The sequence below is a fragment of the Eschrichtius robustus genome, chromosome 9 (assembly GCF_028021215.1).
Source record: "Eschrichtius robustus isolate mEscRob2 chromosome 9, mEscRob2.pri, whole genome shotgun sequence".
NCBI lineage: Eukaryota > Metazoa > Chordata > Mammalia > Artiodactyla > Eschrichtiidae > Eschrichtius > Eschrichtius robustus.
Window position 1 is genome coordinate 118609870 of NC_090832.1, and position 27583 is coordinate 118637452.

General features: G+C 36.1%; 1 long non-coding RNA gene across 2 annotated transcripts; it reads right to left on the reverse strand.

The window, feature by feature from the left end:
- Positions 1 to 27161, reverse strand: LOC137769628 (uncharacterized). 2 transcript variants are annotated; one of them, XR_011075019.1, is made up of 6 exons: positions 26856 to 27161; positions 24597 to 24772; positions 7106 to 7160; positions 5063 to 5140; positions 1774 to 1905; positions 1 to 1645 (listed from the first exon to the last, which is right to left on the reverse strand). It is a non-coding gene; the product is annotated as an uncharacterized lncRNA (long non-coding RNA). The 2 variants fall into 2 exon arrangements; XR_011075018.1 differs by having other exon boundaries at positions 7064 to 7160.
- Positions 27162 to 27583: the final 422 nt, after the last annotated feature.

Consider the following 27583-nt stretch of genomic DNA (forward strand, 5'->3'; position numbering starts at 1 on the left):
TTCAACATCATATAAGTGTACATTCCATTACAACTTATCATTCTGCTGCTTTTAATAATTGTTTTCATGAAAAAAGTGTCTTTGGGAGAGTCCTTTGAAGAACAGCCAGCATCACGAGAAGTTATAACTAAATCCCTTTTATTGGTTATAAACATCAGAACTAGTTGGATGTTTGAAACATTATGAACATCATGAACATCAAACAAGTTTGAATTTTGGCAGAGAGGTACTTTCTGGGTACCTTCTGGGTACTTTCTGGGTAGACAGAATGTTTACTGCATGTCTGTGAACACAGGGTTGCTAAAAAACCTTCCCACGAAACCCATATCCTGCCCAAAAGGTTTACAGTTCCTTCTCTTTGGAAATTCTGGTGGAGTCAGCAGCTAATCGGGTTTAAATAACACTTTTTAATAATGTTACTCGTCAGTGGCTGAGAATTCAGACACACAGGTATGTTCTTGAGTAAGAATTTGCCTTTAATTAAAGGCTTGGACCTAATATATTTTGGTTACACATCAGTTTTTTAAGTAATAATATTTTTTTGAAAATGTTCAGAACAACTTTATAATGGTTTGTTATATTCCTGAGGTAAATCTCCCACAGCTTACCTCCATATGGAGAAGAGATCTGCCTTTCATTCAATGAGAATAACTGATTTAGCCCCTTTATGTTCAAAATCACAGGCTAAATCCCATCTTTTAATATGGATATGAATATTCCCAGCCCCAGATCCTATCAGGATATGTAACTTTGAACCACTACTATCCAGATATAACCTCAGCAAAGAAATGTTTCCCAGATCTAACAATCTAAGGACATTGTTAGTTGTGCTTGCTTGTGATTGTTTGTGAGATGCTGTAGAAACAGAAAATTACACGCTTTAAATACTTTGAATCAACCTTAGTTAAAATGAAAAGAAGCCACAAATGACAATGGTATTATTTTAAAGTACTTTACCAGTCATTACTGTTTTATGTAAAGGGGAGGGAGAAAATGGGGGAATATTTTCACACTAGTGTCCATAAGAACATTAACCAGCTGGTGCAAAAGTATTCTTTTTTTAAATAAACTTTTTGTGTTATAACAGTTTTTTTATTTACAGAAAAGTTGGAAAGACAGTACAGAGAGTTCCCCTATATCCTTCACACACCCAGTTTCCCTGTTATTAACGTGTTACATTACTATGGTACATTTGTCACACTAAGAAGCCAACACTGGTGCATTACTTTTAACTGAACTCATTTTATTCACATTTGATCTTAGCCAAGAGTCTGCGGAGCTCTTCACATTTTATTCAGAGTTGACTAGTTTTTTCCTATGTCTTTTATGTTCCAGGATACAATCCGGGACATTATATTTAGTGGTCATGTCTCCTTAGCCTTCTCTGCTTTGTGACAGAGTCTCCATCTTTGCTTATTTTTGATGACTTTCTTTTGACAAAAGCTGTTTTGTCAGGTATTTTGTCTCTTGCTGGATGCTTTTCTCATGATTAAACGGGGGTTGTGCATTTTGGGGACGGTGACCACAGAGATGAACTTCCATTCTCATGACATCACATGGGTGTACGTTGGGGGTACATGACTTATCACTGGGGTGAGCTTGACCTTCATCACCTGGCTAAGGCAGTGTTTGCCAGGGTTCTTTACTGCCAAATAGAAAAATAACATCTTATTCATAATGTTAATCTATACATGTGCTGTGTAGCAGATATTTGTCACTCTTTTTGGCTGCCTCATTCTCTGAACCTCTTTCCTATAATAAGAAATTTCTCACCTTGTAAGTTCTTGCTTTGCCGGGGCACAAGGCTGAAATGTGCAGCCTTCTTGCAGTAAAAGTGAGGAACTCTTGCTGTAGCAATCACAGGCATTACATCTCTAGTGAGGCAGATGACATGTGGAACCCACTCTAGTGAGGAGATGGCAGAGACACCTAGTTTTAGAGGCAGCATGACACCTTGCTTATTTGTCAAAAAGGGGTAGAATACTGGTGTTGGCTTTGAAAGACCAAGAAACTCATGCTAATGGATTCTTTCTAACCACAGCAAAGAGTTCTTCCACAGTGTATTACTACTTATTTTTTAACAATAGGAAAGTCCTGAAGTTGACAAATAATTTATAGTATAATAAAAAGTAAGTCAGAGCAAAGTCAAGCCTGGCCTCGTGATTGTGTTGTTCTTATGCTCTTGATTCCATTATCTTCCTTGAGTGATAGAGGGAAGTTGTATCTGATGCACATGGGTGTGTGTTGTGCATGCAAGCATAATCTGGTAGGAATCAAAGTGAGAAATATTTGAACATTTCTGGGCTGTTACACCCTCCTTTATTTGTTTAAAATCTAGTTTTTCAAATAGGCATTTATACTTTTGGACCATATCATATTAGATCATTATCAAATCATCTTTACCAAATAATGCTTCAACTTTTATTGTCTTCCAGTTTTTACGAAAAGTTACTATAAGAATTAGACATATAATTTCCACTTTGACATTTTCTATGTTCTACAACCTTTTTAATGATATAAATGCCTCATTTGTACCTACATAATAAACAATTAAGAAAAATCAAATTTGGTTTTCCCTAAATATTTGATACAGTTTTTTGCCTCTAATCAAGGGAAATTTTAAATTATTTTGACATAATTATAGATATACAGGAAGTTGCAAATAAATGTACAGGAAGGTCTCTGCATTTTTCCCCTTAGATTCCCCCAAAGTTAACATATCGTATAACTATAGTACGATAAGGATACCAAGAAATTGACATTGGTACAACCCACAGAGCTTGTTCAGATTTCTCCAATTATGCATGCCATCATTTGTGTTTATGTGTATGTATGTGTGTATTGAAGTAAAATTATTAACATTTTACAGTTTCTCTTTGCTTTACTGAATTGATTATGCTAAGTGATAAACTCCAAAATCTCAGCAGCTTAATGCGATAAGAATTATTTCTCATTCACACAAATGCTGACGTGTGTGTTTCTGGTTGTAGGTCACCTTCTATGTGGTCACTTGAAAACTCAGGCTCCTTCTAGCTTGCTGGTCCATCCTCTCTTAAGTCCTACAGTAGGGTCCATTCATCTTGCAGATGGGGAAAGGCCAGGCATGGAAGCGTTGCACATCTCTGTGGTCCGGATTTCACTGGTCAGGACTCAGTCACCTGACTACTCTCAGGGCAAGGGTGGGTGGGAAACATACTGTAGCTGTACGTCCAGCGGGAAAAGGAAAAAGGTGTTGGTTTCCACTACATTTGGTTCCTTGAGGTTAAGAACCAGGTTTTATGTGTTATCATGTCTTGTTGAAAGTACTGGTTACTGTTTTCAGTATCATTTTCTCTTAATCTGTTCTCAAATTTTCTGGATAAATTTAGTTATCTTAAATTCTCTGTATCTACTTTATCATTTTTTTTTTTTTTTTTGCAAAGGAATGGGAAATGAATAAATTCAGTAAGCTCTAAAGGAGTTAAATAAGTTTTGCAGCATTTCAATTGCAAAAGTCGATATGTTTTTATTTTTCAAATTCTTTTCTTCCTCGTTCTCCGATATGCTAAAAATTAATAATCAAAATTTATACTGTGACTACATGATAAAAAATAAAAATTTTGATCAATGATCCATATATTAGATTATGTAAGAGCCAAATAAAACATTAGAAATATAAAAATAATTTTACTTCTTTTCATAGAAGAAGATTTTATCACAGTAGTTTACATGTGGAATATGGATCATAAAAAGAAAAAAGTCATTTTCTATGAATTTTTATGAGGGATATTTTATTTACATAGATTATCTGAAAGTTTCTTTCTAGCTTTGCTGTTAACAGTAATATTGAAAATAGAAGTCTTACAGTATTTCGTTGTTAGCAATAGTAGTTCTATAACCGAATTCCACTGAACTCTGCAACTCTATGAGTTCAATGAGTCTATCTTTCATCTTTAGGTACATAAACTCTGATGGAGATAATGTAATTTAGCCTCCTTGCAAATCTGCAAAAGGGATTTTACAAGCCCTAATGATCACAGCAAGCTGCAGTGAACGACTGAGCTTAATCATAAGAAAGTGGCCACTTTCCCAACTGTAATTCTTCCAGGAAACTCTCATAATAAAGGAGATAAGAACTTAATTAAAAAAAAAATCATTGTTCCATGGAAAGTCCTTAAATGAACATGAAAGTCAGTTCTGCTCTTTAGCGATTTTTGATTCTCAAATCATTATTTTCCCTGTATGGTACTGTGGTCTTTGTTGTTTGAGTTGTTATTAAGAGATTAAGGCACAAGTCTAAGTATCTAGAAATCAGAGAATAGAGGGAAAACATGGCATGTTTATAGAAGCATTTCCATCTGAAATTTTATATCAGTTGTGGATTTGTCAAATATATTGAAGGAATACTGAAAAGAAACCATAAGTTTAATTGGGAAAATCTTTCCACGATAGTGTATCTATGTAAATAAGAGGAAGACTCGATGATCTATCTCTGGTAAGAGTAACATCTTGACTATGTATGGTGTAAAACCTGAATCCCTGAAGCACATCAGGCTTTCCTGTTCCTTCCCAGACACTTAACGTTCCTTTTCTTTCTCCCTTTCATCCTTTTCTGGCATGACATATACAGATGTGAATATGGAAATCATCTATGGAGTTTTAAGGGACAAGAAATTCAAGCTGTTTTTCAGAGCAAAAACATTTCCCACCCAATTTTTCTATACTTTAGTACTTTACAAGTTTTATTAACATTTATTAATATTCTTCAACCTATTTTCCACTTTCATGCCAGAAGCTTGTTCTCAAGGATGCTTTAAAGAAAACTTAAGCAGTTTTCTTCCAGATATATGACATGAATTTGCCATGAGTTAATTTTTAACTAGTAGCTGACAATGGGTATTATGCTATGAAACTGTCATCTGGTCATTTGTCTGTCTTGAGCTATGGGATATATAAATCTTGAAGTATGAGAATTTGCATCCTGCTATTTGAGTGAAAGACTAAAGTTGCAGAACGAGAAGATGGTATTTTATCTTTCGTGTGGACATTTTTGATTTTATGAACTAACTGGGGTGAATTTTACCTTCCTGTTTTGATTTCTCTCCTGGGCCAGATGTCTGCTTCCCATGTTGGCTGATGTGTGCTCAGTGGTTCCAGACTGCTGTTCATTTGAGCCGAGAACAAAATAATTAAGATGAGAAATCTTGTTTAAAAACAGCATATACAATAAAACCAAAAACCAAAAAATGTTTGGAATGTTTTCAGTATCTAAGACCATGACAACCCTTTTTTGGGCAGGTAATAATTCATTAGTTATGGTTCTGTTATTTAGTTCATTCACCAGTTTGTCACAACCAAAGAATGAAAAATTGTCATATCTTTCCCCAAACCTACCTTACTTTCTATAATTCCTCTAACAGAAAAGGGGAGTATAAAAAGAAATTCACAGTTCTCCATAAAAATTACAGTGTTGAATAAATATATGAAAACATGTTCAATATTACCAACAATTACATAATGAAAATTAAATCAGAGCGATAACATTTACCTCTTACCACATCACTAATTTCTTAAAAATATACCAATATCTAGTATGGGAGATACATTCAAATGAGTGCTGGCATATTCAGAGGTGATAATCAAAATATTTTACAAGTAGTACAGTATGGCACTGACCAAAGAATAGCCATCCAACCAATCAGCTCTCTGTTCTGATTGAAGCATAAAGCCTTGCAAATTTTCTGATGGATAATGTCAAAATAGATCATATTCTTTGACTCAGAAGTTCTTCCATGCATGTGTTAAATCTTTTTGATAAATTTCCACATTACTTTCCAGACACATTTTATCAATTTGCACTTTTATTAGCAGGTAATGAGAATCTGTTTCCTCATATCCGAAACAACACTAGATATTTTAAATTATTTAAAATTTTTTGCCAATACGATAGGTGAAAATACTATTGGTTTGTTTAGCATTTCTTTGGCTATTAATACAGTTGGCTGTCTGTATTTTTTCCTTTGTGTACTGACTGTTCTTGTCCTGTTACTTTTTTATGCTACATGTTGAAACCTTGTTAATTTATGAGTAGAAGAAAAGAGATTTAAATGATTTTTCTTTCATTCACATGGCCATACCCAATTAGTTTTCACTGTGGAAACTAGTCTCCTTTAGGACACAGTGTTCTGAATGGAAAACTCAAGAATGGAAGAACATATTTTGTGACATTTTGGCCAGGAACAAATCACTACATTTGAAAGAGCACGCATTACAACAGAAAGGGGTGGATATTGGCTGATGTGTTGGTGGCATAGTTGCATTTAGTTCTGTAGGCCTGTCTTCTCTGCCTCATGCACTGCTTGCCTTTTCCCCTAGCCCCTGCCAATGTGGGACCACCCAAGCTCCTGAATGCAGCTCTTTCTGTAGGACCTTAAGTAAAGCCCAAATTGCAGGGTAGGAGGTCTTTAGCTTGCTGTTTGAGGCATGAATAATTTCTCTGCCATCTCTTTCACTCCACTCAAGTTACCATGTGGAATGCCATTTTGGGTAGGGTGGAAATGGTTCTGGGCTCGTATCATAAAAAGACCCAGACATTTTTTGTGTACTTTGTGATGGCAGAGAGAAAATAAGGAAAGGATTCAGGGTTTGACCTAGAAATCCCATCCAAATTGGTTGGGGTTTCGGGTTTCCTGAGTTGTCATGTCTGGGGGAACCTTGCAAATAGGTTGGTAATGAAGCATTTGAGGGCTGTTGATTTGGGCAATGGATCAAGTTGTCTTGGGTACGTGGCATCCCATCTGCTTTTGCATTCTATCTTGCATTTAAAACATAAACCTAGTATTGTGGGGTTATTGACATTTAGCTATATTATTAATTATCATAGAAGAGGGTCTAGGAGAAATTTTAGAACCATGTCTTAATCATGAAAAATGTGATAACTATTATATTTTCCTGAGGAATATCCACTTTTTTGACTGAACTGTGTCCACAAGGTTTTCAATATTTGTCTGATTCCTTGTTTGCCAGTGACTAGTCTGTAGAGGGCTTTAAAACTGTATTCATAACAATAAAAGGCAGCTATTACGTTGCAGTAGAAAGAATTGTCAAAGAGGCATTAGAAACTTGCTTGCTTCCTGTGCGGCCTCAGGGCAGTTACTTGTCTTCTCCAAATCAGTGTCTTCCTATGTAAAAAGGAGATACGTTATCCATAATATCTAACTCACAAGGCTATGATCAGAATCAAATAAAAGACTTAATGTTAAAATGCTAGGTAAAATATCATATGAATGCAAGTTACTATTATCAACTGATAAATAACATGCTATGAGTTAGAAACTTCTATAAATACCTCCTAATGGAATGACCATTTTGACAAAAGTTATGGGAGACACCAAAAGATCATGTGGTGTGTGTTTGTTTTTAATGTGTGTTTGCATGTGTGGAGTACATATTTTCCCTCTTGGATTATTTTATCTATCAATCATTTACTCTTATAATAAAAAAAATTCATTTCAAATTTCTGCTTCCTGAAAACGTTTTTACTTTTTTGAGATAACAAACCCACTGATTTAAATTCTTTTAAAGCTTGAAGTGATCAATGCTATTTTCCTAAAATAAAAAAAAGTTGGAAATAAACTATATCTATGCATATATATATCTACCTATCTATATGTATATATGTACATGTACAGAAGTTGAATTGGCAAATATGGCAGGTAATCTAAATGGTTAGTATAAAAAGTACATTTTTCAGTCTTGGTTCATGCACTGTGGCCACAAAACATTCAGTCTTAATGTCACTATCTTATTCAGCACTCCATTTGAAGGAAATGACTTTATGTTTTGGTCTGGCACATCTGGGTCATATTCTAAATGATTGAAGGATTAGACTAAAATTAGGAGGAAATATCTAAGTTTCAACTTCTCTATAAAGGTGTCAGATGGCTTAATATTGTTTTACAATTCTGTTTCAGTTTGTTTTACCTATGTTTTCTTTGTAGAAAATGTTTCACAATATACTAATACTGAAACATAGAATATGAAATTTCTCCTTCAAGTATCTCAAATTTGGCTGTTGTACCAACTAATTTACCACATGTAGCCGAGAAACACAGTGTTTCATATTTTACAGATTGAGAAACCAGTGCACAGGCAAGCATTAAAATAAGTTAGTAGGAGGTTAATGTTACTGATTTTACAAACTCAGAGATGAGATCATCAGTGAACTAGAAAAGGAAAGAAAAGGTTAATGTACCCAGCTGATGCTAAAATAGTCAGATGATCTGGTCACTTGGGCCAAAAAAACCTGATCAGTTCAGTAAATAAAAAAGTTTAACCATTTTGACTGTATTTCCATCAAGAGGGTCCCAAATCTTCATAGACTTAATTTCCTACTGTTTGTGACAGCTCCGAATTCCTAAATGTGACAATTTGCCTTTGAATAAAGTGGGTAATTGATTATCCTTTTAAAACCTCACATATTAATTAAGCTGCTTCTTCCAGTTGAAATACCCTTCCTTTCTCACAACTTCCGGTTGAAAATTAGCTCACTCTTCAAGCGCCATCTCACATGGCCCAGAACCCCCAACACAATATTATCTTGTTGCCTTTGAAATCTACCCCTTCATAGCCCATAACAGGTACCTTCATCATAATAATTTCAATTTTGCTTTCACAATTACTCTTCCCTCTATACTAAGTTCTTGTTGGCAAAGACTGTATATTCATCACTCCTGTATCCTTCAATACAATATATGCTCCAGGCTGATATTGCATATATTGTTTGGTAGATATATTTTAACTTGTACTGAAATATGAAGAATTTATATCTCAGATATATCCCCAAAGCTCCAGGTCTATATTCACATGTATACCATTTAATTTATGATGTAAATGGATAAGAAAGAGGAAGGGGCAAAATCCCAAAGTACAGTTGCCAGCTAGGTCCAGAGTTATAAAGAACTTTTCTGAATTCCAGAAGCTTCTTCTCACATCTCATTGGTCACCTCAAACTGCAATTGACGTTGTGAAATTTATATCTCTAACCAGGTACATTGGTCACCTTGACAATATAGGGGAGAGTAAAGCAACTAGCGGACTCTAGCAGAAACACAAAACTAAAAGAACCTACAGGAGAGCCTATGTGTAAAGTCCAAGATCAATTCAAGCTCAACATGTCCCAAATCCAACTTCCTCTCCTCCTATACTCACCCCGTTTGCTGTGGATCCATCCCTATGAATAATATAGTCAATAATCCTGTCAATCACCCAAACCAGAAATGCTAGAAACATCCCAGATCCCAATCTCTCATGCAAATTCTGAGTTCATTCATTTACTGCAGCTTCAGTTTCTCTGCTATCTCTCATATCTGTCCCTACTCACAGTTTCTATTGTCAGTATCCTAGAGAGATTTCTTGATGTTCAGGTAGTAGTCATTTTTATCACCTTCTCAGCTTTTATATCTGCCCTATCTCCCCTTACCCCACTACAACCACCATCATCACCCCTCACCCTCTCCCACCCAGTCCTTGGCCGTTCTGGCCCAGTAACTCCCCATTTTCATCTGGATTCCAGAGAATCTGGCGCCACCTTTTATTTTAAAGATAAAGCACATGACCAATCAGCACCTACTGTCCTGAACGCAGAGACTGGTTCCCAGACAGTCACATAACCTTAGCCAGTATAAACACTGAAAATCTATGGACTTTCTCTGTGAATTCTGAGACAGTGACACTCTTTTCTGTGTGATACTAATACAGAAGCATGTGGAACTGAGACATGACGGAAGCCATTTGGGGATCATAAATACTTGCCTGTGATGAACCCTACAGCAGGAAGTGTAGAAGGAAGAGGCAGAACAAAATCAGGTCCTGATGTCACTGTTGGGCCACTGGATTCACCTCTACCTGGGCCAGCTCAGTCTTTGAATCTTTTAGGAATGGAAGATATTAAATTCTATTTATTGAATAAGCAAGTTTGAACTGGATTATCTGTTTCTGGCAACCAAAAGCTTCTTATTGATTTAGTCCAGCAATTTCTTGTTTAATTGGAAGAGGAAAGTATGTAGTATATTCAGAAGTCTGTAAGCTATGGTTATCTATTTCGTGCCTTTGAAAATGAAGGCCAGATTTTGAAATAATTGTTATTCTGGAACATTTAAAATAGGAAGGGTGGTATACTCTAGTTTCTGCTTATCAAGGGACTGCCACATAAGAAGGGTGGCCATTAGTCCTAGTTGACCTAGGATAGTCCCCAGTTTATGCCTCTTGAAAAAGCATAATTATTAACAGCTCCACATTTCATAATCAAGTGTCCCAGTTTGGACAATAAATTAAGTGATCACTGTACTAATAAGGTATCCAAGGCTCAAATAATCGTTTAGTTTGGGTACCAATTACCAAACACATAACAATAATCATCTCTGATTAAAAAGACAGAGAAGATCTTTACCTGGAAGAAGTGTATATGAACCTCTAAATAGTGTTTCTGGCCGCCCCAGCTGTCTCAGCATTCAGCAGTCTTCACACCATTTACCCAGTAGATCACCCCAGCAATATGAAGGAGGAACACATGATTTGAAAGCATCACCACCCTCCTAGTAAAGTAGTTCAGAGGGTTGAAAGTAACTTATCTTCCTGCCAATCGACATTACTATAGTGGTTTTCAAGCGTTTTAAGACTTTTTGTTTGTTTTTAATGCCTTAGAACCTTAACTTCTTTTTATTTTTTTTTCTCTTTTTAAAAATTTTACAGTTATTTACTGTTGCTATTTGCAATAACTTGGATGGACCTAGAGGGTATTATGCTTAGTGAAATAAGTCAGACAGAGAAAGACAAATAGAATCTTAGTTTCTGATGTAATATTGGGCTGTACCTAGATATTTAGAGTAGAGTAAAATGCCCATCATCATTATGCTTTTCTTTTCTTTTTTTTAAAATCAATTTTCTTTGCCCATGTGGTCTAGTTGATAAAGCAGTAGAATAAGAGTTAAGAGACATAGGTTCACTGCCATGTCCCCATTGTTAGAAGAGTGACAGGAACCTAATGGCAACACACAATGACTGTTTGTTGAATGAATGAATAGTGTCTGTGAGCATAATTTATAACACCTTAATCCAAAGCCATATAGCCTCTCTGACTTTAGTTTCCTCATCTACAAAATGGAATTAAAAATACCTACCCTATCTACCTCACAAATTTGTTAAGAGGATCAAATGAGTTGTGTGAAAAGCTAGCAAAAACATAAATTTATATACAAATGCAAAATTTAATTAAATACCAAAAAATGTAAATGTTACAAAACATTTAAAATTCTATCCAAGGAATAGATACAGCTAAATTTGAATTACCTTACAGCACTGTGTTGCTTCCGTTTATCTTATCATAACTATTCTTTATTTCTTCCAACTTTAAAGCACGTTGAAACAGATCAAATCATTCATCAGAAAAATCAGAATATATATATGAGAAAAATTCCATCGAACAATAAATTGAAAAACTCATGATCATTACTGTAACTGAAGTTAACATCTTATGAATTCTCAAACTTGGCAACGATTAGCAGAGTTCTATTTTCCTTAGGTGTCATAAACAGAAATCTTGATTTGTTGCTAACTCAATCATTTAATAAGATGTTAGAAAAAGAACTTATAAAGTCTTTTAGAAAAAATACTTCAGCATATAGGAAGCACAAACACATTAACAAACAACAGTCATTCTGCTTATACTTTTGGATTAAAACCAAACACAAAGTTTCTAGTGGTCAGATATTTCACTTCAAATCCCTTTCCGAGGTCCTAAATTTTATAGAAAATTTCAAACAAAAATAACATAGTATATTTATAGAACCAGAACACATGTTAACATTAAATTAAAAAATTATTAGTAGTCCAGCTTTGCTAAATTTCACCAGCCTCATAGGCAAATGCCAACGTCTCACACGGTGACTTACTTGTGCTTACCTCTTACTCTACACCTAACCAAGCTCTTAGAGCCATGTTTGAACCTCTTGCTACCAAACACCCTTGAGGAGTTGGTTTAACAACAGGCAAAGAATTTCTCTAGACCACCCGGGTCCCAGTCAAAGCAATAGAGGCAGTTGGCCAATACAGGCACTTTCCTCAGGCTGGGAAAACAAACAGCCCATAGGATTAAGCTGGGCAGGGGCACGAGCAGCTAGGACTCATGGAATTTGGATGAATCAAAAAGCACGAGCAAAGACTCCCTGAGAGAGTGAAGCACCTGGGGAAGGGCTGACGACAAGATGTCTCTGTTCGTCCACTGTCCCCAGCCCTTGGTCATTTTACATTAGTGAGAATGGGAAAACGAAAGAAGGTGTGAAAAGCAAGAGTGGCTCAGTGACTGTCGGGGCTTGAATAGAAGCAGAAATAAATGGCCCTGGTTGTAGAAAGATTAGTCAAGATGGAAATGTAAAGACATTTTTATTAAGTGCTTAAGCTGAGTACCTGACTGGAAACCAACAATTAAATTCTTAGTAATTAGAAGATTTATTCGTTTGATCCAATAATCAATGTGCATAATTTTGATAAAGATAATTTCACCTCTCCTTAAAATGGGAACGACTAATCTCATGTGCCATTACAATGGTAGACTGTATTAAAGCCCTGTACAAATCCTCCACATCCAAGAGTGGCTCTGCTCAGTTACTGGATAGGTGTTAACTTAAGAGGGCCAGAGGCTAGACTGAGGTTGGACCCTGCATATTGGGGCTGGAGCCCGGGTTGTGGTTTAAGTTTCCAGGGGAACCATCAACACCACTTTCTGTGGCCAGAAATGTAATTAACCATTACAAACACACTTGACCCATCTACAATATTAAAGAAAATAATTTGCATTTCTCTACCTTACAAGAGAACGATTCTGTTTATGTTCCGTTGTATGCAGGAGCGTATTGTGCTGGTTTGAAAGAGTATGATGCGTACAATTTTCTAGCAATTTTCTTTGTTTCTTTTTACAGCATTGTAAAAAGGTCCAACCCCAGAAATACCACCCAAAGAAGAATCCATGAGTTCTCACGGAGTTGCTGTGTAGCAAGAAGTGAAGAGTAACCAACAACCTACTCGTCAGAAACAGGAAGGGAGACGGGTTGTGGTACCCAAATGAAAGTACAGCTGGGCAGGCCTCTGAGGGCCAGTGGGTGATCCGGAGGAAGAGGAAGCAGGCAGGTAGTTAGCAGGACACAGGTGGGTGGGGTTCACTATTTAATATTGGCTTTGTGGACATTATACGCGCAGACTGGTGGAACAGGTGTGCTCTGTGGGAATCTGGTTATTTTATTGGTCAAGAAAATGTGTTCCATGAACAAATAGTTCTTGTATTATTTGAATTTAAAATGTAATTGTTAGGTGCCAAGATAGGAATTCTGTGGATCTCTACTGACTATTTTATGTATCAAGTTTGATTATGTTTTATAGGATCAGAGTATGTAATTTTATTGACATCAGTTAAGAAAAGGAGCTAAAAAGGTTTGCCCATTTTGTCCGCCCAAAAGCAAAAGATGTGGAGAACCTAGAAGAATCTGTTATTTCCCTCAATCTCCTAAAAGTAGGGTTTTAAAAGTCTCTTCGACATTGATCAGAACCATGTGGTAAGCGATTGGAGTCTTAGCTCGCTGCCCCAATTCGCTGTCACATACACAGTAGAGGATGTGAGTGCTGAAGCCTCTTAAGGGGTTCACTGTCAGTTTCTCTAAAGGAAGTTACACATGTGTATCAATGGGAGAACAATTAGGCCTTTAATTCCATAAAGGATCCATTCTACACAGAATCAATAATGTAGGCATTGTTCAAGATCTCTGTTCTATTGAGCAGGATTTTTATTTTCCCATTCTGTGAAGTATATCATTATACAGCATTTGATATTTTAATTAGTTCTTCAGACTATGATTCAGGGAGTTTCTGAGGTTTCATTTAGAAATACCAGATATTTGCTATAAGCGACTATGGAAGACTGTGGATGACTATTGAAGTGGAAGCAGTAGAATTCTTTTTTCAGGCAAAAGAATAAGCATTTTCTCAATAAAATGTAATAATCAAAAGCAGAATTTAAAGCCTTAGTAGAATGGAGATAATTTCATGCAAGACAAATTGTTTATTTGGATTATATAAAATTCCAAGTAAAATAGGTTAACTATAATCTTTTCATACCCATTTTAGACCTTTTTTGGTGAGTGCAAATGGTCACTAGATGATTTTTGACCAAATAAAAATAGATTGGTTTCACTTTTTTTAGCAAAATATAACTGAAGCAAGGTAAATATATATTATCTTAAGCAACTTTTAATATTGAATTCTGCAGGGTCATAGCTCTTTTTTCCTAAGTGTATATTTTATTATAGTCTTTGAACTTCCTCTGACATGCACATATAATTCAGTCACTCCTGCTATGTAAGTCTATGTAACATTTTGCATGAGCAGAAAGCAGAGTAATGGAAATGTCTTGTTGCCAGTGTACAAGGACTTTCTAATCATATACTGCCAGGTTACAGGGAGTGCTATATACAAGTCTCAAAATCCACAGGGAAATTGATTTAAGAGTGACTGACATACTGGATACCTGTCAGGTGGCATCACTCTGGCTAGCACATTCAGTTTGATACGTGGGATCTGAAGGAGGCAGAGCAGTACAGGTACTACAACCTGGGCTTGAAGTCAAAGACTTCAGAGAAGATTACTTAGGAATACACACTTAGTTGCTCACCAGCTGTCTTAACTGGATTAGTTGCTTAACCTCTTGGTCTTATTTTCTTAATTTGCAGTGGGGATAATAATGTTTCCTGAATGATTGTTGTAAGTCTTAAATAAAATAAGTTGTTTAAGACATATAGGCTAATCAATAAATCTTATTTCCTTACACATTTTCTATACCATTTAGCTACAAAAATAGCATAAAACAACGCTCTTTTTTTTGGATGTATAGTTGATGTACAATATTATATAAGTTACAGGTGTACAATATAGGGATTCACTATTTTAAAAGTTATATTCCATTTATAGTTATTATAAAATATTAGCTATATTTCTCTTATTGTACAACATATCCTTGTAGCTTATTTTATACCTAATAGTTTTTACTTCCTTATTCCCTAACCCCTCTATTACCCCTTCCCCCTTCCCTCTCCCTACTGGTAACCTCTAGTTTGTTCTCTATATCTGTGAGTCTGCTTCTTTTTTGTTATATTCACTAGTTTGCTGAATATTTTAGAGTCCACATATAAGTGATATCATTCAGTATTTGTCTGTCTCTGTCTGGATTTCACTTAGCATAATACCCTCCCAGTCTGTCCATGTTGCTGCAAATGGCAAAATTTCATTCTTTTTTATGGTTGAGTAGTATTTCATTGTGTATATATATATATATATATATATATATATATATATATATATATATATATATATCTATCACAGCTTCTTTATCAATTCATCTACTGATGGACACTTAGGTTGCTTCCATATCTTGACAATTGTAAATAATGCTGCTATGAACATTGGGGTGCATGTATCTTTTCAAGCTACTTATTTATTAAAAAATAAAATGATGTTCTTTTGTTTCAATCCAGTTGCGAGAAACAGAAGAACATGAAATCATAAAACCATTTGGTGAGGCTACTGGAAGTACCATAAGCAATGTTAATATTAGTTTTTCATCATCTTTCAGATGAGTAGATTTAGTTCAAATTACAATAGAAATGCGTGCAAAGTAATAAATTCTCATTAAAAGGTAGAAAAAACACAGATATACCATCTTCTTAGAATTACTATGTGAATTTAATTCAGTTGCTTAAAATGAGGTATTAAAGAAGCCAAGGCTGATTATAAGAACACATATGACCTCTCCCCTGATAGTTCTTGAGTCTAAAACTTTAAACCATGGCAGAGAGAGAGACTCAGAGGAGAACCCTTTAATTATTTGAGCTCTCCCTAGTTTTTTATTCCTACATTTTATAACCACCTTTGGCACAGGAATTCTGTGGAAATATTGCCTAGGGTACGGATTTTGTGTCAAAGCTCTAAAGTATGAAGTTATATTAGTCAGAATATATAGATACATTTCTGTCTATCAATGTAGATATTAATCATTATTTGGGGGCTAAGAGAATGTCAGAGAGGCCGAGGATACCAAGAAAATGGGTGAAGTCCAATATTCCAAATTCTATCACTTTATACATCCAACTGCACCGAATGAGGAGACACAAGCCCCCTCAAGGCAGAGCAGTCTTATGCATTGTGTCTATGCTGCTCTTGCCCATGGAACATGCCCACTGATCTGTTCATCTTTCTCAAAGTCTAGGAAAATAATTTGCATTCACACTATCAAACATGGAAGACTTCATTCATCCACCCTGAAAAACAATACAAGCACCACATTAAAATTAGAAAACACATTCTGGCCTGCTCCCTATCTCCTTTTCTGTGTTCTCCAGTTCAATAATGTTAGGCGAGAAATAAAGAGCCTTTTCAATAAGTCAGGCACCTGTGCCTTTTTTTCCCCTGGTAACTGTGCCCTTGCCCCTTTCTTACAGACATCCTTGTAAGAGCTTTAAGTGCTGTCTCATTTAATCATCCCAACAACTCTATAAAAGATACACCTTTTACCATGCCCATTTTACAGAGGAAGAAATAGAAACCTAGGGCTAAGTGATTTACCAAAAGCCATACAGCCAGTAAATGGTGGTGCTAGCGTGTGAACCCAGGTTCTATTATTTCAGGGCCATGCTTTTAACCACTAAGTAAATGATAATGTATCCAAATTAGGGCTTTTGTATTAAAAAAATTAGTACATATTCTAGCTCTCCAGCAAATTTATGGCCTTGTTCTTTAGGCCTTACATCTTCAGATGTAAGGATGGCTCAGGGCGGATCAACTCTTCTATAGGAAAATTCAATGCGGATCAACTCTTCTATAGGAAAATTCAATTCAGTTTACTTAATTTTGTGCATAATTTGATCCTTACGTTTGGCAGAACACTGGTCTCCCAAAGATGGCTAACTCCTAATTCCTGGAACTTGTGATTATGTTAGGCTATATGACAAAGGGGAATAAAGTTCACAGATGGAATTAAGGTTGCTAATCAGCTAACATTAAGATAGGGAGATTATTTTGGATTATCCAGGTGAGCTTAAAGTAATCACAAGGGTCCTTACAAGTGAAAGAAGGAGGCAGAAGAGAAGGTCAGATTGATGTGATGTGAGAACACGTCCCTCTACTGTTGGCTTTGAAGATGGAGGAAGGTGGCCACAAGCCAAGGAATGCGAGTGACGTCTGGAAGCTAGAAAAGGCAAAGAAACAGGATTTCTCCTGGAGCTAACAGAAGGAGCTTTGCCAACACCTTCATTTCAGCCCAGTGAGACATCTCAGACTTCTGACCTCCAGAACTGAAAGAAAATAAATTTATGTTGTTTTAAGCCACCAAGTTTCTGATAATATGTTACACAGCAATTGCAAACTAACGCAATCCTGAAAACAAATGGGCAAACAAAAATCCCTGAGTTATGTTCATTTATGGAATTGGTGTAAAAGAATTTACCAAGTGGGCAAGGGAATGCTTTCAGAGGCCTGACGCAGACTCCAGTGTTACAGCATCTTATCTTACTCTTGCCTTCACAGCTCTCCCCGAGCCTCAACACACATTTAACCAAACAGGAAGTACGTGTTTGGATTGCTTGTGACTTAATTTAATCTTAATCTAGCCTTTCTTCTTATTAATTACCAGCAGTACAGAAGATCTCTCTTACCAATGGGCTTCCTCAAGCCAAGATTCATTCCCTTGAGAATAAGAATTCATTGAGTATAGTAATTAAGGAAGATCGGCTACTCTCACCAATCATATATTCCATAGGAAACTTATCATGTGCATCTTGTCTATCATTATTTCAGTAAAAAACTGTGAATCAATGCATTGTAGCTGAGCTATTTATACTGAAAACAAAGGTTATAATCACTTAATGGTCTTCAGACTATACACATGACTAAAATCTGAAACTTTTATTAAATTGTGAATTATTATAAATATCCCAATGCCTCACGTCAGACACAGAAACTTAATAATTAACTGTTTCACAGAATAATCTCATTTAAATCACAATATTGTAATTGTATACAGGAAGGGTCAGCAAAAAACTGCTCTTGGAACAAAATCTGGCATACCACCTGATGTTGAAAATAAAGTTTTATAGGAACACAGCCACATCTGCTTGTTTACATATTCTCTAGAGCTGCTTTCACACAGCAGTAGCAGAGTTGAGTCATGGTGACAGTGGTTGTATGTCCCACAAAGCCTAAAATACTTACAATCTGACCCTTTGTCGAAAAGGTTTTCAGACCCTTACAATACAGACAAAACAATCGCACAGATATTGTCTTATTTTTAACCTTCAACATTTAGTTATAATTTACAGTGTGATTTAGGCTAATTCCTCTAACTTCCCATGTTTAAAACTCACTTAAAAATTCACAAATATCAAGAAAATTAGAAGTGCAAGATATTGACCAATGGTTTGCTAGTTTTCATGAGGAATCACCCTAACCATAGAATTAACATGCTGGATTAAGAAATGTTCTTTGGCTAGTTTATATGTAAGCCTCTGGGAGAGCACGAAATGACCAGTAAGGAAAGAGGCAGAAGTAGGTTCTTTCTACTCCAAGAAAAACTCCATTGTCATCTGCATGTCACTGCGAAAAACTTTTGTGAACATATATGCCAACTAACAAAAAGATGGGCTGAAGAAGAAAATCAAAAAAGGAAAGGGACTATTGAAATAGAAGGATGATAGTACCATTAATACAACTGAAAATATAAAAATATATTTTAAACTATGCTTAATGAAATAATAATCCAATGAAGATAACCAGGTTACATAGCTTGAAATTATAAAGTAGAGAGATGGGAAAAGTAATAGAGTGTTGAACAGGATTGATATATGCAGTAGTCAAAATTATATTTGATGTTGATAATTCAAAAAATATGGATAAAAGCTTATTTCTCAAAAACTTAAACATTACTATTACATAATTTAAAATATTACATACATATGATTATCATGGAAGAAGATTAAAGTAACTAAGTCATAATTAATATACAAAAATCAGAAGTCAAAGAAAATGACAAGTGAGTTTTATAATTCAGACTGCCCGAAAATGCACCAGGCATTTGTCTGTTACAACCTTAAGCTCTTAATATTGTTTAAATAAATGCGGACAAAGAATGATTTCATACATAAAAATATATGACAAATAAATTACCAAAGAGAAAATTTAAATATTTATAAATCCAAAATATGTTTTTTTGAGAAAAAACTAGCAATGAGATAGAAAAATTAATGAAAGTTATAATAAAATTAAGAAAAATAGAAAACAGGAGAAACACAACAGAAAAGCAGAAAGGAGAATGTGAAGGTATCAGCAGTTACAGAGATTTGTTAAGTGTAAGGAAAGCCAGGTAATGGCTTTTGCTCATTAATTTGAAGAGAGGCACAAAGTAGACAAGTATATTAAAAGTAAAAATTACTAAAAATTAGTCAAAATAAGCAAAATCAGAAAAAAAGGAAGTAGAGATAATCTAATAAAGACAGAAATAATCATGTAAATAATTGAAAAAGTTTTCAAAGAGTTACATATAAAAATAACTCCAGGTTCATCATAGGACATACTTTCAAATTTAAATATAATAAACTGTTCCAAATGATTAAAAACAATGCACAGCCACTGATTCAATCAATCATTCGTGAATCAGCATTATCATTATACTAAAAGCTGACAATAGCACAAAAAAAATTACAGAGCAATTATACTTGTGTGATACATCAATTCTAGATAAATACTTAATAGGCATATTTCTATTGTTCTTAGAAAGAAGTATTCACTCTAATAAAATAGAATTTATTCCAGGAGTTAAAGGATGGTATAATATTACAAAAATTATTAGTATAGTATATCATTATCAATAGATTAGAAAAGAATAGATACATGATAATATCAATAGTTTTTTTTAATAGTTTTTTATGTGTTTTGTGATTAAATGTAATGCCAGTTCATTATTTAAAAAAAACAAAACTAGATAAAGTAGGAATAGAAAGCTCCATACCTAGTATAATAAAAAGTATCTTAAAGTAATAGCCAGATTTATACTTAATTAGAGATAGACAACTGCTTCCCAAATTGCCATTGTTTGGTGCACAAGTCTCACACACTGTTTTCTTAAACAAAGGAGACTACTTGATCAATCATTTTGGGAAAGGTAGCCTTTTCTTGGTGCTGTATTTTAAAGGAATTAAAGATTCCAAGGAGTGTCAGTAAATAGATCAGACTGTCTTGTTTAGACCAGCATTTTTCAACCTAAGGGACCAGAGAATCCATTTTTTTAGGATTCCGTTAATTATATTCCACAGAACATGCTTTGGAAAATACTTCACCAGATACATATTTATTGGTACATGAGTGAGAAATAAAGTTCTCTTGCACTTAACTCTCTCTACGTGAGGCTATTTGGTACTGAAGTTTACTATATTACTGAGAAGAGTTGCTGGTTCTATTGTCTCTACATATATCCCAAACCTGTTTAATGGTTTTCATTTCTTGCCACAGCCTTTGTTCTAATCTCTATCATCCTTTACCTGAATTACTGTGAACACCTCTAACGCATCTTCTTGTTTCCACTCCTGTTTCTCTACAATCTGTTTTCCACAACGCTAGTAGAGAAGTTTGTTTTTTTTTTTAAATTGGGAATCAGGTCACATCTGTTACGGGTTGAATTATGTCACCCCGAATTCATATGTTGAAGTCCTAACCTCCAGGACCTCAGAACGTGTCTGTATTGGAGGTAGGACTTTTAAAGAAGTAATTAAGGTAAAATAAGGTCGTATGGGTCAGTACAACTGGTGTCTTTGCAAGAGGAGATTAACACACGGACAGGCACAGAGGAAAGACCATGAGAAGATATTGAAAAAAGATAGTCATCTACAAGTCAAGGAGAGAGGGTCTCAGAAGAAATCAACCCTGCCAACACTTTGATTTGGACTTCTAGCCTCCAGAATTGTGAGGAATTAAATTTCTGTTGCTTAAGCCACGCAGTTTGTGGTGCTTTGTAATGGCAGCCTTAGCAAACTAATAAAATGTCCATGTCTTGTTTAAAATATCTCAACAACTAAATGCAATCTGAAACTTCTTCCTCGGGCATAGAAGCTGCTGCATTATCTGGCCCTCTCTCATCCTACTCTTCTTATCTCTTCCTGCTTTTGTTAATTCACCTCCAACAACACTGCCTTTATTTCCTTCATTAAATATAGTAAAATCCTTCCTGCATCAGGTCATGTGCGCTTGCCCTTCTCCCAGTCTAGAAAGCTCTTCCCATTGATCTTACGTGACAGATCTTTCTTATCGTTCAGAATTCAGCTTAAGTGTCACCTCCTCAGAGGGGCCTTCCTGGCCACTTTTTCTAATGTTCTCCACACTCACATGACAATAACTTTTAATTTTCTTCCCCTGATTAATTTTCTTCATTGGATTCTTCAGTTCTGAAATGCTCTTGTGCATTTATAATTTAAGCTCTACATTAGCAGAGACATCTGTTTATCACTGTCTATCTGGAGACTGTAATGGTTACCAGCCCATTGCAACTGCGAAAAAATATTTGTTAAATGTAGTATCAAGTGCTCCTGACAGCATTTTTGATCATTGCTCATCAGGATATAAATTGGTACCATCTTTGTGAAAAGCAATTTCCCATTATGTCTGAAAAGCTTAATGATGTTCATATCTGTTTAATCTAGTAATCTCCTCCTAGGAAAATAATTTAAAAAATCAGAGAAGGGAGCAAAGATGCTATAGAATTATATATAATACTAATACATATTATATATGTACACATATATAATATGTATTAGTATTATATATATATATATAAAATATGGTATACTGCATTATATACAATAACAAAATTAGAAACATCTTAATTGTCCAACAACGGGGAATAATTAAATGAATCATTATATCACACAAATGACAATATTCATTCCATCTTGTTTTGTTAATTATACTTCCCCAAATCTCTCCCCATAAGAGATTAGGTGCTCCGTATTCTCTTAGTCACAGGATAGACATTTGACCCAAGCTAGGCCAATGGAGTCTTTCCGTCAACTTTGAATATTTTCAGATCGATGGAAGGAAGAATGAGATAGTCATAGTTTATTCATTTCATTGCAGGTCCTTAGCCAGGACCTTGAGCAGTTTCTGCTCATAAGTTTCCCCTAGATTGCCTGGTTCCTGCCGTGGATGAGACCATGCTGGGTCTACTGTTCTGCTTTCTGGTTGTCAAAATATTTAATTACTTCTGTTGGGGCTTAGGGCAGGCCAGCCCAAAACATGCAAAAGCAGTATATCTATTATTTTGAATTAAGATGACTTAAGAAACAGTCAATGCAAGAGGGATGCTTTGACCCTCCTTGCTGTGTCCCTGAAAGCAGGAAACAAATCTCCCATACCCTTGTTGCCAGAGATAAGGAATTTGGGGCCAAGAAGCCTACATAAACATACTTTGTTACTTCTTTACTAACTTACTATTCCAAGCCCAAACTCTTGTTTAGATTCTTTATTAATTAAGGACCCTAAGTTTCTTTGTCCAGTCAATTCCTCACAAATTTATTGTTTTTTCATCTAAAAAGTATAAAAGCTGCCTGCTTTGGCCACTTTTGGGGTCTTATTTCTCTGAGACCTCCATGTGAGCAAATTAAATATTTTTCTCCTTTTGATCTATCTTGTGTCAATTTAATTATTACACCAGCCAAAAGAACTCAAGAAAGGTAGGGGGACATTTCCCCCTCCCTGACACTTCCATACTTGTTTGTGAACAGCCATTGCCCCTGAGAGTCCTTCATTTCCCCCCTAACTCAGCCTTTCCTCCAGGACCCCAAGGATGGCCCCCAAATTGAGCAAATAACGGCGTAATACCTAGCCCAGCAGCTCCATGGCTGACGTGGATTCTGAAAGATACAGTGTCCCGTGCCATTCAGGTTTTTAAATATTTTGAATATTATTTCTTCTTCTTGTCCTGAGTCCCTCTGATCTTGTATGTTCATGCATATCTTTCCTTTAATTTTATATTTGCTATGTTAATTCAGTATTTGTGGCTGACAAAAGAACTTTATTTGATGTGCTCTAAGTTTTGTTTTCAACTAAATCATGTTTGAAAAGTCAGAAAATTCTTAACGTTAAGTTAAAAAATAAGCATACAGAACTATACGATGCCCACATTTATTTAAAATATATTTTGAAATATTGCCACTTATAAAATATTGAGATGCATACATACATACAATATATGCCAAATACAACAAAATCTTATAATGGTCATTCTTTGGTATTGGAGTTCATAGGAGATATTTATTTTTTCTTCAGAAATGTCTGAATCTGTGTGTGTGTGTATGTGTGTATGCTTTGATTCACTTTGTTGTATAGCAGAAGTTAACACAACATTGTAAAACAATTATACTCCAGTAAAGATGTATACAAATAAATAAATAAATAAATAAATTTAGTTAGGATGGATGATAGCTCCTTCAGGAGGTTTCCCTGTATCAGGTACTGTTGCAGGTAAATTTACATCCTTATAATTAATGATTACAGTATGTGTTTTCAACCTCTGTCTAGATGAGAATTAATTAAATGATTACCTTAAGATCACAGGTTATAAACAGTTGAATGGAACGGAAAGCTATGTACTCTCACACCTATTTCTTCCATTAGACCACCTTGCCTAATGAATGTGTGAGGTTTCCTGGATTAGAGCTGCAAATGATTCTCTGTTACTATTTTAATTGCAAACGCTGATCTTCTCCACCTCACATGTCTGTTCCATATTTATCAAATTCACACTGTATAATTCCTGCTGACTGTGCTGATAAGCTGACTTGATGTTAATTTACATAATCTTACAAGATGATAAATAACATGGTTACCCACTTTTTAGAGGTTATGCCCATTCTCAATTTACACAGTTGTTTAGGAAAAAATAGTCCTTCAGCTGTCACTGGCCTTCTCTGTATTACTGGAATGTACCCGGGGACAGTCTCTACTTAGGGGGCATGGTAACACAAATGCATTTGATTTTAAAGGCAAAAACTGGGAGACATGGAGGTATTATCATAGGTAGTTTTTAGCTAGGTTTCTTTTGGATGAATGCTTTGAAAAATACCACATGCCATAAAATTCTGGAAAAAAAATCTCACTTCACAATGCTGAATTCGGTTTACAAACCAGCAGACAGAAAGAGTTATGTTCAACAGGCAAGCCTTCTGGTGACCCATAGCTAGCGCTGGGGCTGGCTGCACATTTAACACAAGGAAGAAATGTCTCTTGGATGCCTCACTCCCCAGCATGGAAGGTACTGAAGATCATCTGCCAGGTGTGTAGATTAAATGGTGCACAAGAACGTTATTGAAAAGTATATTATGAAACTTTCTGAACTTCTTTTCCAGAGGAAAAAGTGCTCAAGTTATTGTAAATAAATGTATTTTGAAGCGTCTTGCAGTTACCTTATACATTAGTAGACTTAGCAAGTTCACAGTTTGATAATAGGTGCAAGTTACTTGGGGCCATGTGCCTACCTCTGGCCAAATGAATGTATGTAGCATTGCACGTGGCCTCTGAACTTGTCCCTGAGATTCTCTGCTGGTGATCTCTCTCCCCTCATCTCCAGGCCAGACTCAGAGCAGCCAATGGAGTATTTGGAGCAGCCAATATGTGGAAGGGGCCTGGGTCCCTGAATCACCTTGTTGGCCACCTGACAAATAATTAATTGACACGAATGAGAAACAGACTTGATTGTGACAATAAATACGCACGCATATAAAAATATAAGGATATTTTATACATCCGTAATATATAAAAATGCCCATAATGTCTATAATAAAATAAGGAACTCTACAAATGCCATAAGAAAAAGAAACATCCTACGGGACCTGAATGAAGAGGAAATCCATCTAGCGTGACTGTAACCCAGGAGAGGCACTCTTTTCTAGGAAGCATTCTCTGACAGCTCATTCTGGATCAGAACCTCGCATTTGACCCTGTGTGAAGCCCAATAGGCTTGCTGGTCTGACCCCCCAGCTACACGGTCAGCTCCGCATGGCAGGGCTGTATCTTATTTATCTCCGAGTACCTAGTACTTGCTTAGTGCCAGAGACGCAGCAGTCTCAGAAACTGTCTCTTTAAGGAGTGATATATGAAAATGAGAAACACTTCATGGTTAGAGAGAGCAGTAGAGATGAAATCTGTTGGATAATAGAATTTTGATGAGTGGAGACTGCGACGAGGAGGATGGTTCAAAGCAAACAACCTGAGCAAAGGGCAGAGCAAACAGCATGCGCAAAGGGCATAGAAGCAGGTAAGCAACACTCTATGATATAAGACAGGCTTGAGGACTGTAGATATAACAGGAAAGGAGTCTTTGGTATTTCACTTCTATATAGAAATTTATACTCCCTCGTGATTATTAGCAGGATGAGTCCAAACTTTTGTCTACTGGTACTTGCTTCCATCTTTAATACATGTATGGCTGTTAGTGTGTGTATGTAAATTTAGATAAAAAGCAGAGAGAACATAGATAACATTCTCGAATATAAAACCATGTAAAATTACAGTTTCCAAATGACAGTGACATCTTTGTGTAGGAAACAAAGTTGATGAACATTTTAGTAACACTAACTTCCTACTCTGATAATTGACAAAGAAGAAAAATGCAAAACGAAGTATCCTAATGGTATTGTAGATATCAAAACAATTTACCAATAGGATTAGCATTTCGTTAAGTAGCTTGCTTTTTACTAATAAATCATGTAAAATCACGTATTTGTTCAAAGTATATTTTTATTAAGTGTGTCGTATGAGTCAGGCCCCATTCAGGCTGCTAGTTACGCACTGGGAATACAATAAACATGGTCCCGTCTTGTTTGGGAATTATAGTACGGTGGGGTAAATTGGGAAGGAAATAAATTGTGGAAAATGATAGATCACAATGAGTACTATGGAAAAAAAGCAACAGAGTGCAGAGTTATGAAATAACTGCGGGGACTGCTTGGATAGAATCAGTAGAAAGGGCTTTCTATCAAGGCAACATTTCAGATAAGACATGTGAGGCAAAGGCCCAGGCAGGTAGAATGGGGAGGTGTGTTCTAAGCCGAGTGGCTCACAGATGACATTTATCTCAGCTATTGATCAGAGTATCCGCCCTTTCTTCTTTCCTTCCCCAAATATTTGGCGTGTGGCTCTACTAGATAAATCAATGTGCTTAGTGCTTAAAGAGATAGAAAGTGGACCAGACACATTTCTTATCTTCAGGAAGCTTAGAGTCATGGAGGGATTGTAAATTTGAAGTTGTGACTGACGGGTGGAATGCTGCAGCCAGCTTCTACTGACTTGTCAGAGCTGCTTGTGAAATATTTCGGAATGCTGCAAGCTGGCTGTTCCATAGTTAGTAACTTGAAATTGACCATGGCAAGAGTATTGACACTACCATAATTGGCAATTACTGCAAATTAGGGTGTTTTTCCCTCCAGAGGGTTGGTGGTTAAATGTTTATCAATACTCCACGGGTCATGAGAAAAACTGACTTAGAGGAGGAACAGGGACTGTTCCCTGTCTTTGGTCTCTATGGTATGCAACTCTCAGCTGTTTAAATGGGGTATGACTTTAAAAGAGCCAAGAAAGTATTAGGTTATATAGCTCCATCTCGATTTAATGCAAAGTGCTTTCAGCAGCAATTAGGGTTGGAAACTTGAGACTGTAAACTTGATAAGATCACAAACAATACGGCTCTTATTCTCCACTCACCCTCAGCATCCACCGTACCTGTGACCATGGCTCACCTGTGTTTGCTCTCCCAGACACTCTGCCCGTCACACGCTCCATCTGTCGCATCCGTCTGTCTTTCTTACAAGTATGGTATAATATCTCCCATCCTGGGGAAAAAAAATGCTTCCTTTACTGCATGGGCTCATCCTTCCGTAGCTCCATTTCTTCATCTCTCGTTCTCGTGAGAGTATTTTGTTCTCTGTCCCAAAGTCCTTGTTTCATATTCACTTTCGAATCAGCTACAGGCAGCTTCTGTCTCCACCACTTCACTAAACTGTTCCTGGGGAGGGCATGAGTACAAAGGGTGGTTTCAGTCTTCGTCTTCCTCAGTCTTGCAGGGGAATTGGGCACAGACGGTGACTCATGCTTCTTCAAATACTTGCTGTGTGAGAGGCACGTTCTCCCCATTCTTCCCCAGCTCAACGCCCACTCCTGAGTCTCCGCGGCTGTATGCTCATCCAGATGCCGAATCCCAAACTCAGCTGTTCTCCAGGGTTCAGTCGTCGAAAATCGTTCTTCTCTGTTTACTTTCGCTGGTATCTATGGGTTGATGACTCTAAAAAAAAAGCCCTTCCGTAGTCTGGCCTCTGCCTCGTTCCCTGTCATCCTCTCCTTCTACTCTTTTCCTGACTCTCCACCCTCAATCACACAGGACTTCTTATTTTTTTTCTTGAAGAAATAAACCCGAGTTGTTCCTCAGGACCTTTTATTTGAGATTTGCTCTGCCTGGAATACTCCAGAC